Raw genomic sequence first — 12,746 nt, forward strand, 5'->3', positions numbered from 1 at the left:
TGGAAGAGGAAGTTGGACCCAATTTTCTGATTTTTCAAGTTTCTGGAGAAACGCCTTCAAATCCCTGCATTCCTTGCCTTCCTCTCTCTCCTTTTCTCTCCCCTTCTACCTCCTGGGCTGTACCCAGCCCTCTGTGTCTTATGTCACAGCCTACCGTGCACCTCCACAAAATCTGTTCGTCTGGGTTCTCCAGCTTCTCTGTCATGGCTCTCCCATTCTCCCTGGGCTAACCACAATTCCTCCCTTCCTCCCTTCCTCCCTTCCTCCCTTCCTCCCTTCCTCCATTCCTCCCTTCCTCCATTCCTCCCTTCCTCCTTTCCTCCCCTCCCTTCCCACGCTTCCCACCCTCCGTTTCCTTCCTTCCTTCCTTCCTTCCTTCCTTCCTTCCTTCCTTCCTTCCTTCCTTCCTCCTTCCCTTCCCTCCACTCCTTCCTTCCTACCTTCCTTCCTTTGTTCTTTTTTTCTTTTCTCTTTTCTTTCTTTCATTAACGTTTACTTATTTTTGAGAGACAGAGACAGACAGCGCACCAGCGGGGGAGGGGCAAAGAAGAGAGAGGGAGACACAGAATCCGAAGCAGGCTCCAGGCTCTGAGCTGTCAGCACAGAGCCCGACTCGAGGCCCGAACCCATGAACCATGAGATCATGACCTGAGTGGGAGTCGGATGCTCAACCGACTGAGTCACCCAGGTGCCCCAACTACAGTTCATTTCTGTCTGCACTTAGCTGGACAGCGTTGGGTCTACAGATACAATCGAAACATGTGAGTCTGGGCTAAGTTCTGGCAAATCGTCCCTGCCGTTTCTTCCCTCAAACACCCACCTCCCTTTGCTTTTCAGACTGTTTGGAAGGTTTTCCTGGGGTCTAATTTCCCTCCTTGTTTGACTCTCAACTGTTCTAGTGTTCTTTTTTTGCCTCCTCAAATATTGTAATTTGGTTATAGCATTTCTTTCTTCCTTTTTTTTTTTTTTTTTTGAAGCATAATTCACCTCCAATAAAATGCACAGTTCTTAAATGTTCAGTTCATTGAGTTTTGGCAAGCGTATGCTCACTTGTAACAACCACCCTGATAAGATCTAGAACACTGACATCCCCGAGGTTTTTCTGGGGCCCCTTTGCAGTCAGTTCCATCCTTAATCTTTTTCTAGGCACCATTGTCTATCTTCTGTCACCGTAAGCTAGTGTTTTAGCTTCCTTCCCAGCCTGCCAACCTACGTTATTTGCTTTCTTCAGTTTAGCTGGTGAGGGTCAGAGAGGGCCCCAGAAGTAAACTGGCCTGCTCTCCATGACCCACCATGCCCCCTGGCTTGGTCATCATGAAGAGATCTTTCCTCTTTCTCCCTCATTAACTGTTTGGTTCATAAACTTGATAAGGCTGTTCCAACCCATTCCTTTGCCCTTTAAAATTCTTCCCTTTCAGGGGCGCCTGCGTGGCTCAGTCAGTTGAGCACCGACTTCCACTCAGGTCATGATCTCATGCTTCGTGGGTTTGAGCCTCGAGTCAGGCTCTGTGCTGACAGCTCAGAGCCTGGAGCCTGCTTTGGATTCTGTGTCTCCCTCTCTCTCTCTGCCCCTCCCCAGCTCGTTCTGTGTCTCTTTCTCTCACAAATAAATTTAAAAAACATTAAAAGGTTTTTTTGTTTTTTTTTTTTAAATTCTTCCCTTTCCTCATAGCTAACTATTTCAACAGGTGAGGCCGGGAGCTCGAGCGGACCAGCTGTCTGTCCCCTTGCCTTCTGCCTTCCTTTCCAGACTCCACTGGGCTCCTCCCTCTCACCAAATTTTGCCCCACGTTGTGTGGACCAATACCTGTGTCATATCTGTCACACTCCATTTTTGTTGTTAACTCTTCCCAGTCGGTGTGAGCTCCTTAAAGACAGAAGTGCCCCAAACGAACGCGAATTCTCAGTGGGTGTTTGTTGAACCTCACTACCCTGCCAACGTTCAGAATCTTCTGACTTCAGCCTTTTGGAAACACCGCTGGCTGAGCAATCTTAAAATAACATTTTTGGGCGCCCAGCTGGCTCAGTCAGTAGGGCATGCGACTTCCTGATCTCAGGGTGAGGAGTTCAAGCCCCATGTTGGGTGTGCAGCTTACTTAAAACAACAAAACAACAACAATTGGTTCCTTGGGGTGTGTGGCTGTGGCTCAGCTTCAAGACCATGTGGCTCTTGATCCCAGGATTGTGAGTTCAAGTCCCACTTTGGGTGTAGAGATTGCTTAAAAATAAAATCTTTTTTTTTTAATTTTTTTTTGTTGTTAATGTTTATTTTTGAAGGAGACAGACGGAACGTGAGTGGGAGAGGGGCAGAGAGAGAGGAGACACAGAATCCGAAGCAGGCTCCAGGCTCCGAGCTGTCAGCACAGAGCCTGACAGGGGGCTCGAACTCACGATCTGTGAGATCGTGACCTGAGTGAACTCAGTCACCCAACTGACTATTTTTCATTTAAAAATAAAATCTTTTAGTGGCAACTGGGTGGCTCAATCAGCTGAGCGTCTGACTCCTGATTTCGGCCCAGGTCGTGATGCCAGGGTTGTGGGATCAAGCACCGTGTCGGGCTGAGCTTGAATTCTGCTTCGGATTCATTCTCTTCCCCTCTACCCCACTGGTGCACTCTCTCTCTCTCTCTCTCTCTCTCTCTCTCTAATGTAAAATAAATAACTAAAAATAAATAAATTCTTAAAAAAATTTTTAATGTTTGTATCTTTTATTTTTGAGTGAGAGAGAGAGCGTGCAGGCAAGCAAGTAGGAGAGGGACGAGAGAGGGGGACAGAGGATCAGAAGTGGGCCCCGTGCTGACAGCAGCAAAAGCCCATGTGGGGCTCAAACTCACGAGCCATGAGGTCATGACCTGAGCTGAAGTCGGTCACTCACCTGACTGAGCCACCCAGGTGCCCCTGAAATTTTTTTAAAAATTAAAAGGGGGCGCCTGGGTGGCTCAGTCAGTTGACCGTCCAACTTTGGCTCAGGTCCTATCTCACAGCTCGTGGGTTCAAGCCCCGTGTCGGGCTCTGTGCTGACAGCTCAGAGCCTGGACCCTGCTTCGGATTCTGTCTTCCTCTCTCTCTTACCCTCCCCCCCCCAATAAATAAATAAACATTAACAAAATTTAAAAAATTAAAAGAATAACATTTTATCTTATCAGTCAGAGTCGATAATTTTACAAGAAGTCCTTGTTGCCTACTGGCTCGGGCACGCATCGTGGCCCGGCCTGCTGAGCAATCTGTAGCCTAGATCTGGCGTCACCCTGCCTTTCCAAACTTCCTCTTCAGCACCTGCCCCCACCAGGCTGGGTGTTTTTAGGGGACTAAGCAGCCTCTACTCCCTCCTCACCGTGGTGGCGCCTGCTCACCATTTCCCCCGTTTGGGAAGCTTCCAGGCTCTTTTGTGATTACTTTGAATTTCACAAGAATTAGAAGAATGTGTTTGGCAGGACACTTGCTGTCCTCATCCAGCGGGCTTTAAAACTAAAGGAGGAGGGAGGAAAATAAGTAGATGATATTGTATCACTGAATTCCACAAAGGCCATGAGACCAGGAGGACAGGGAGGAGGCACGCACTTCTCATGCAGTGTGATAACTTGCATGGATGGCTCTTTGCTTATGTTGACTCCATTTTTGTGTGGCCAACAATTCAACCAGCACCTGGCTCGTAGGAGGTACTTCCATAAACGTGGAATTTTTCCTGAGGTATTGAGTAACTCTCAGAGGGAAAAATGCAAGGGGAGAAAGTTGGGACTAATACTCATGAAGGGTAGCACATTGTTCTGTAAAAAGGAAAGGCTAAATAGGGGTCACCACTAGCTACTTTTTAACTATTCCAACCCTCACTTTCTTTATCTGTAAAAATGGGGGTTAGAACACGTCTCTTTGGGTAGTCATGGAAGTTTATTTATTTATTTAATGTTTATTTTCGAGGGAGCGTGTGAGCGGGGGAGGGGCAAGGAGAGAGGGAGACAGAGGATCCAAAGCGGGTCCCGCGCTGACAGTAGTGAGCCTGATGTGGGGCTCGAACTCAAACCGTGAGATTATGACCTGAGCCGAAGTCAGATGCTCAACCGACTGAGCCACCCAGGTGCCCGGTTGTGGAAGTTTATTAAGATAACATATGGAGGGGCACCTGGGTGGCTCTGGTCTGACTTCGGCTCAGGTCATGATCTCACAGCTCGTGGGTTTGAGCCCCGCGTCGAGCTCTGTGCTGACAGCTCAGAGCCTGGAGCCTGCTTCGGATTCTGGGTCTCCCTCTGTCTCTGCCCTTCCCCTGCTTGCATTCTTTCCTTCTCTGCCTCAGAATTAAATAAGCATTAAAAAAAAAGTTTTTTTTTAATGATAACACATGTAAAGTACCTGCCATGTAGAAGGTGTGGATATATATATATGAATAATAAACACAAGAAGGTAAATAAAATTGCATAGGTATTTTGAAACTTGATGGAAGGGAACGTGTGACAGGCTGTGGGAAAGTATGTCATATTAAAAAGAAAATATATTGAATAGAACAGCCAGACTTCATAAGCGTGCAGCTGGATGGATTTCTGCAAAGTGAACACGATCATTTTACCACCCCTGTGCTCAGAAAACACACACTGCATGTACAAACTTAAACTCTGTTGTGACTGGCTTTATGGCCAATTGTATGGTCAATTTTTGTAGATGTTCCATGAACGCTTGAAAAGAGGGTACAGGGGCACGTGGGTGGCTCACCGACACTTGGTTTTGGCTCAGGTCATGATCTCACAGTTCATGGGTTCAAGCCCCGCGTTGGGCTCTGTGCTGACAGGGTGGCGCCCGCTTGGGATCCTGTCTCTCTCCCTCTCAATAAACAAATAAATTTTTAAAAATTATTTGCAGGGGCGCCTGGGTGGCTCAGTCGGTTAGGCGTCCAACTTCGGCTCAGGTCATGATCTCGCGGTCCGTGAGTTCGAGCCCCGCGTCGGGCTCTGTGCTGACAGCTCAGAGCCTGGAGCCTGTTTCGGATTCTGTGTCTCCCTCTCTCTGACCCTCCCCCGTTCATGCTCTGTCTCTCTCTGTCTCAAAAATAAATAAACGTTAAAAATTATTTGCAAAAAAAGAGGGTATGTCCTGCAGTTTGGGAGTGCAGTGCTCTCTATGTCCATTAGGTCCAATTTATTAATTATAATTATATTTATTAATTAATTATTAATTAATAGATTGTTCAAATCTATTTATGTCTCTAGAATTTTCTTGTCTACTGGTACTCTCAGCTTCTTAGAGAGGTATGTTTAAATCTGTCACTATGATAGGGATTTGTCTATTTCCCCTTTAGTTCTGTCACGTCTACTTTGTATATTTGGAGACTGTGGTATTAGATTGTCCACAGTTAGAACTGTAACGCTTCCTCCTGATTGGATTCCTTTCTCATCATGTCCCCTTCGTCTAGTTTCAAAGTCTGTTTTGCTTCATATCAGTGCAAGTATACCAGCTTCACTACAGGAAGGGGCATCCGGGTGGCTCAGTCGGTTCAGCGTCCGACTTCAGCTCAGGTCATGATCTCATGGTCTGTGAGTTCGAGCCCTGCGTGGGGCTCTGTGCTGACAGCTCGGAGCCTGGAGCCTGCTTCGGATTCTGGGTCTCTCTCTCTCTCTCTGCCCGTCCCCCACTCACACTCTGTCTCTCTCTCTCTCTCTCTCAAAACATAAATAAACATTAAAAAATTAAAAAAAAAAGAAGTGGACTCTAGGAAAGCAGATTTTAAAACTGAAAGAAAACATAAGTTAAGCTCATTGCTAGAGACCCCAAAGAGAACATGAGTCGGGAAAACTGTGTCGTCAGATTATCCAGAGGGACGTCCTTCCCACTCATTCACTCTGCTTCCTATTCCTATTCCTATTTGTCACCACGTTCCTCAACCTACCAAGTCATCCAATTCATCAACCTTACCAACATTTTGCTATTTATTAATTTCCTCATGCCTTTGTATTCCTCCTAATGCAGTAGATTCTACGCATGGGTCATTGCTATCACCGTTCCTTTGCAGAACCAGGGATAAACTTATCAAGAAAGCTCAAGCTCAAGTCCATGGGCGCCTGGCTGGCTGAGTCGTGGAGCATGTGACTTTTTTTTTTTTTTTGAGAGTGGGGGAGGGGCAGGAGAGGGAAAGAGAGACTCTTAAGCAGGCTCCACTCCCAGTGAGGAGCCCAAGAAACGTGCTCTCTTCTCTCTTTCTCTCTCTCTCTCTCAAAAACAAAAACAAACAAACAAACAACACAAGCAATCAAAAGTCTTCTGCCTGCATGGCCGAGACAGGCAAACATCACAGAAATCAAGTCAAAAGACAAGCAGCCACCTGGGGGGAAAATCAACTCAGTGTGCACACAAAGGTCTAATTCCTGACTATATAAAGAGCCCTTACAAATGGATAAGAAAAAGACAATTACTGCAATAAAAAATGAGCAAAACATATGAAGAGAAATGAAAAACGAAGAGCTCACAGAACACACAGGACTCTTGAAGTTATAAGGATGCTCACTTTGAGATACACAAGTTACACTAAACCCCGGGGCGGCTGGGTGTTCAGTCGGTGAGGCGTCCAACTCTTGATTTCGGCTCAGGTCCTGATCTCAAGGTTTTGAGATGGAGTCCGCATTGGGCTCCATGCTGGGCTCGCAGGCTGCTTAAGATTGTCTCTCCCACAACAGATGCTGGCGAGGATGCGGAGAGAGAGGATCTCTTCTGCACTGCTGGTGAGAAGGCAAACCCGTGTAGCCCCTCTGGAAACAGCATGGAGGTTCCTCAAAAAAATTAAAAATAGAGCTACCCTATGACCCAGCAATTGCACTACTAGGCATTTATCCACGGGATACAGTTGTGCTGTTTCGAAGGGACACATGCACCCCCAGGTTTATAGCAGCACCATCAACAATAACTGAAGTATGGAAAGAGCCCAAATGTCCATCGATGGATGAATGGATAAAGAAGATGTGGTATACACATACAACGGAGTATTACTCAACAATCAAAATGAATGGAATCTTGCCATTTGCAACTACGTGGATGGAACTGGACGGTATTACGCTAAGGGAAATTAGAGAAAGACAAATATCATATGACTTCACTCATATGTGTAATGTAAGATACAAAGCAGATGAACAGAAGGGAAGGGAGGCAAAAATAACATAAGAACAGGGAGGGGAACAAAACATAAGAGACTCTTAAAGACAGAGAACAAACTGAGGGTTGCTGGAGGGGCTGTGGACGGTAGAATGAGCTAAATGGGTCAGGGGCATTAAGGAATCTACTCCTGAAATCATTGTTGCACCATATGCTAACTAACTGGGATGTAAACTAAACTAAAAAAAAAAAAAAAAAAAAAAAAAAAAGACGGTCTCTCTAAATAAATAAATAAATAAAAATTAAAAAGATAGAATGTCTCCCTTTTTTTTTTTTAATTTTTTTTTTCAACGTTTATTTATTTTTGGGACAGAGAGAGACAGAGCATGAACGGGGGAGGGGCAGAGAGAGAGGGAGACACAGAATCGGAAACAGGCTCCAGGCTCTGAGCCATCAGCCCAGAGCCCGACGCGGGGCTCGAACTCACAGACCGCGAGATCGTGACCTGGCTGAAGTCGGACGCTTAACGACTGCGCCACCCAGAATGTCTCCCTTAAAATGTCTCTCTTAAAATTTTTTTAAACGTTTATTCATTTTTCGATAGAGAGAGACAGAGCGTGAGTCAGGAAGGGCCAGAAAGAGAGGGAGACACAGAATCTGAAGCAGGCTCCAGGCTCTGAACTAACAGCACAGAGCCTGATGCGGGGCTCAAAGTTATCACCTGAGCTGAAGTCCGACGCCTAACCGACGGAGCCACCCAGGCGTCCCCAAAATGTCTCTCTTTAAAAAAAAAAAAAGAGGGGCGCCTGGGTGGCGCAGTCGGTTAAGCGTCCGACTTCAGCCAGGTCACGATCTCGCGGTCCGTGGGTTCGAGCCCCGCGTCAGGCTCTGGGCTGATGGCTCAGAGCCTGGAGCCTGTTTCTGATTCTGTGTCTCCCTCTCTCTCTGCCCCTCCCCCATTCATGCTCTGTCTCTCTCTGTCCCAAAAATAAATAAACATTGAAAAAAAAAAAAAAAAGATACACAGGGCACCTGGGTGGCCCAGTGGGTTAAGCCTCTGACTCTTGATTTCCCTTCATGTCATGATCTCACGGTTCCTGAGTTCAAACCCACATCTGGCTCTGCCCCTACTCTGCTCACACTCTCTTTCTCTCTCAAAATAAGTAAATAAATAAAATTTTGAAAAGACACTAAAAATGACACAAAAAAAACTAAACTCATTTTACATTAATCAGGTAAATGCACTAATGTAAATTGTACTTCAATTTACATTGATCAGTTTATTTTTTTTTTTTACGTTTATTTATTTTTGAGACAGAGACAGAGCATGAACGGGGGAGGGTCAGAGAGAGGGAGACACAGAATCTGAAACAGGCTCCAGGCTCTCAGCTGTCAGCACAGAGCCTGACGCGGGGCTCGAACTCACGGACCGTGAGATCATGACCTGAGCCGAAGTCGGCCGCTTAACCGACTGCGCCACCCAGGCGCCCCTACATTGATCAGTTTAGCCAATATTCAAATGTCTGAGAAAACACTCTTTTGCAAGACTATGAGAGAACAGATATGCTAATAGTTATGTTGGGGCACCTGGGTGGCTCAGTCTGTTGAACATCAGACCACAGCTCAGGTCATGATCTCAAGATCTCAAGATCGTGAGTCTGAGCCCCACAAGTGGCTCACTGCCGTCAGCACCAGAGCCTGCTTGGGATCCTCTGTCCCCCTCTCTCTGTCCCTTCCCCATTCTCTCTCTCTCTCTCTCTCTCTCTCTCAAAAATGAATAAACTTTTGGGGCGCCTGGGTGGCTCAGTCGGTTAGACGTCTGACTTCAGCCCAGGTCACGATCTCGCGGTCCGTGAGTTCGAGCCCCGCGTCAGGCTCTGGGCTGATGGCTCAGAGCCTGGAGCCTGCTTCTGATTCTGTGTCTCCCTCTCTCTCTGCCCCTCGCCTGTTCATGCTCTGTCTCTCTCTGTCTCAAAAATAAATAAATGTTAAAAAAAAAATTAAAAAAAAATGAATAAACTTTTAAAAAAATAAAATTAAGATTGAAAAAATAGATTATGTACATACAAATTGGTACACACTCTATGGGAGGACTCTTTGTCAGTATCTGCATATACCCTTTGACCCAGCACTCACATTTCTGGAAGCTTTCTGGAAATAAGCTTCCACCCATGTGAAATGATACGTGTACATGTTTATTCATTTCATTACTTATGTTAGCAAAAGACTGGAAGTAATCCAAGGGTGTCTTAGTGAAAACTGGCTAAATCAGCAACATTATAAGCAAACAACAGAATATTATGGAACTGCAGAAAAGAACGAGGAAGCTCTCTGTGTACTCAGGATCTCCCAGAATTCATTGTTAAGTGGGAAAAAAGGTACTATGCTATCTTTTGTGTTAAAAAAAAAAAAAAGTAGCTCAGTTGAGCGTCTGACTCTTGATTTCGGCTCAAGTCATGATCCCAGGGTCATGAGATTGAGCCCCAGGTTGGGCGCCACGCTGAGCGTGAATCTGCGGAAGCCTGCCCCTCCCCCCGCCAATTTCCAGGGATGTGCACACAGTGAGCGCGTGCCCTCTCTTTGAAAAAAGGCCTTTCGTTATGTGTTAACTAACTTGAATTTAAACAAAATCTTGAAAGAAAAAAAGTAAGATAATATGGACACGCATTTGTGTGTGTATATCCACACATTTCCTTATTTATTTGCTTACTTATGTGTAATCGCTTATGTTCGCAAAAGGAAGGCTTGGAAGGACACAGAACTAGTAAGAACTTGTAAGAGATGGAAACCCCTTCTGCATCCTTGCTGTTGTCTCCATCAGCTTGCTTAGGAAAAACCCAACTATGGTCAAACCCAACGGCTTAGTCCTTCCCTGCAGTCAAACAGCTGGGGTAAAACTCACACCTATGTGAAGGATCTCTCTTTAAATTTGTGTCCGAAATATCTAGTAGGCAGTTGACACAGCTCACTAGTCCCGATACACTTTCCTAGTGTGTGTTCAGTTCCTGTCTCCACTTCTCCCCACCGTGTATTTTTTAATTTTTTTAATGTTTCTTTATTTTTGGGAGAGCGAGCAAGCGTAAGCAGGGCAGGGGCAGAGAGGGAGGGAGACACAGAATCCGAAGCAGGCTCCGGGCTCCGAGCTGTCAGCACAGAGCCCGATGCGGGGCTCGAACCCACGAACAGTGAGATCGTGACCTGAGCCAAAGTCAGACGCCCAACTCATTGAGCCACCCAGGTGCCCCATTTTTTAAAAAATATCTTTAATTAATTAATTGATTATTTTTTATTTATTTTTTTAACACAAGATTCTATTGTCTTCAGAATAAAACAAAATATGAGGATTGGAACTGGACCACAGGGCCCTTCCTCTTCTTATCTCTTCACAGTTCAAAATGTTCACATCTTTTTTTAAATGTTTTTATTTATTTTGAGAGAGAGAGAGAGAGGTGGGGGGGTGGTAGAGAGCAAGCAGGGGAGGAGCAGAGAGAATCTGAAGCAGGCTCCCCAGTGTTAGCTCGGAGCTTGACAAGGGGCTCGAACCCATGAATGGTGAGATCATGACCTGAGCTAAAACCAAGAGGCTGATGCTTAACTGACTGAGCCACTCAGGTGCCCTCGAAACGCTTGTGTCTCTTAACAGCCAGCATTCTCTTAGATCTGCATCTGGTCTCAACACCTTCAAACCTCAATGCAAGCTGCTTCGTACTTTTACAGCCCTTTACTGGAAAATGATCTTAGTCTGCCCACTGTGGCCACCCTGCTTCCTGTCATTATGCCGCTTGCCCTGAGCCTACAGAGGATCTTTCGCCTGTCTTGTCCTGTGTCACTTTGTGGGCTGGCGCTTGCCACACTTCTCACAGAAAGCCTGGCAGGTTCTAGGAAGGCTCACCATGCTTGCAAGGGTGCTACCTGCACAGGAGGTCCCCCCACTAGTTAGATCCCCTAACCTTCCTTTCTCCCTGTGCATTTGTTGCTAATGACTTTGCCTCCTACTGAACTGAGAACAGAAGTCAGACGGAATTTCCATCATCTTCCCGCAGACGAGTAACGGATGACCAGCTGTACCAATCACTTCCCTCTTGTCACGGAGGATGGTTGGCTCTGTTCCTTTTTAACACCCACCTTGAACCCTGGGTCCCATCCCCTCTCTCCTCATGAACTGGGAAGTGCGGCTGTCCCCTCTTTCTCACACAGCGCTGATTTTTTTCTTTCTGCCTGATCGTTGCCATTAGCATACAGTGTTTCCATGCAAACAAAGAACTTACTCTGCCTTCCTCCAACAGCCCTCCAGTTGCTGCTTCTTTTCTCTGCTGCCCTCTCAGCAAAATCTCAGTTGACCTGTCGTAGCCACTGTCTTTATTTCCTCAATTGACATTCTCTCCTTAGTCACTGCATGCACGTTTTATTGGCCACCCCGCTGCTCCATTGAAACTTCTTTCAAGATGGCCCAGGAATGACACACGGAGATCAGTCCTTGGATAGAGGGGACCCTGGGAAGCGGGTGTGCCTTCGGCCTAGGTGCCTCTCTTTAGTGGAGGTAACTCCCAGAGGCCAACAACTGGGGCCGGAAATCCTTATTCCTGCAGGGAAGCATGTCACAGTACCTACCATGGCATGTTTGTTGTACGTGCATAAACCCTACATTTCAAAATGGACACAAAGTATTTTATTTATTTTAGTTTTAGTTTTTTAAAGCTTTTATTTTTATTTATTGAGAGAGAGAGAGAGAGAGAGAGAGAGGGAGAATGAGCAGGGGAGGGGCAGAGAGAGAGAATCCCAAGCAGGCTCCACACTGCCAGCACAGAGCCCAAGGCAGGGATTGAATTCCCGAACCGTGAGATCACGACCTGCGCGGAAATCAAGAGTCGGAGGCTGCACGGATTGAGCCACCCAAGTGCCCCTGGATAAAAGATTTTTCAAAAAATATGTCAAGGTAAAGGGAAAACGGAAGAGCATACTCAGGATAGTCCGATGAAGTCAGATGGAGTCAGGAATGCGTATCAGTTTTTGGACTTGAATTGCCAATTTGGATTTGGTCTTCCTAGAGACTAAAGCAAAATGACTAACAGGATTTGTTATAAAATTCAAGGTATCCATTAGACAAATACATGGCAGAAACACGGTGTCTCTCAGCAGGAACATTTGGGAATATCAACACCTAGAATGCTAACAGTGGCAGCTTGGGAAGAGGTCACTTCCGGATTCCGTTTGCAACTCTGTCCTTGTTCAATATTTTTTTTATTAACCTACTGGGTTAGGCCGCAGAAAGCATGTTTATGAAACTTGCATAGAACACAAATTCAGGTGCAATTGCTAATATATTGGATGACACAATCAAGATTTACATTTAATAATCCCTTCCAGTTTTCAACTTTGCAGGCAAACTCACCAGCCTGACATTTACAAATCTGTTCCTTTTTAAAGAGACTATAAGAATCAAATGTCAGGGCGTCTGGGTGGGTCAGTCGGTTGAGTGTCTGACTCTTGATTTCGGCTCAGGTCATGATCCCAGGGTCATAGGATCGAGCCCGTGTCAGGCTCTACACTGAGTGTGGAGCCTGCTTAAGATTTTCTCTCTCTCTCTCTCTCTTTCTTTCCCTCTGACCTCTCCCAGCTCTCTTTCTCAAATAAAAAAATAAAATTGAAAATTAAAAATAGAAACAAATGTCAAT

This window comes from Lynx canadensis, chromosome F1 (genome assembly GCF_007474595.2).
Source record: "Lynx canadensis isolate LIC74 chromosome F1, mLynCan4.pri.v2, whole genome shotgun sequence".
Lineage (NCBI taxonomy): Eukaryota > Metazoa > Chordata > Mammalia > Carnivora > Felidae > Lynx > Lynx canadensis.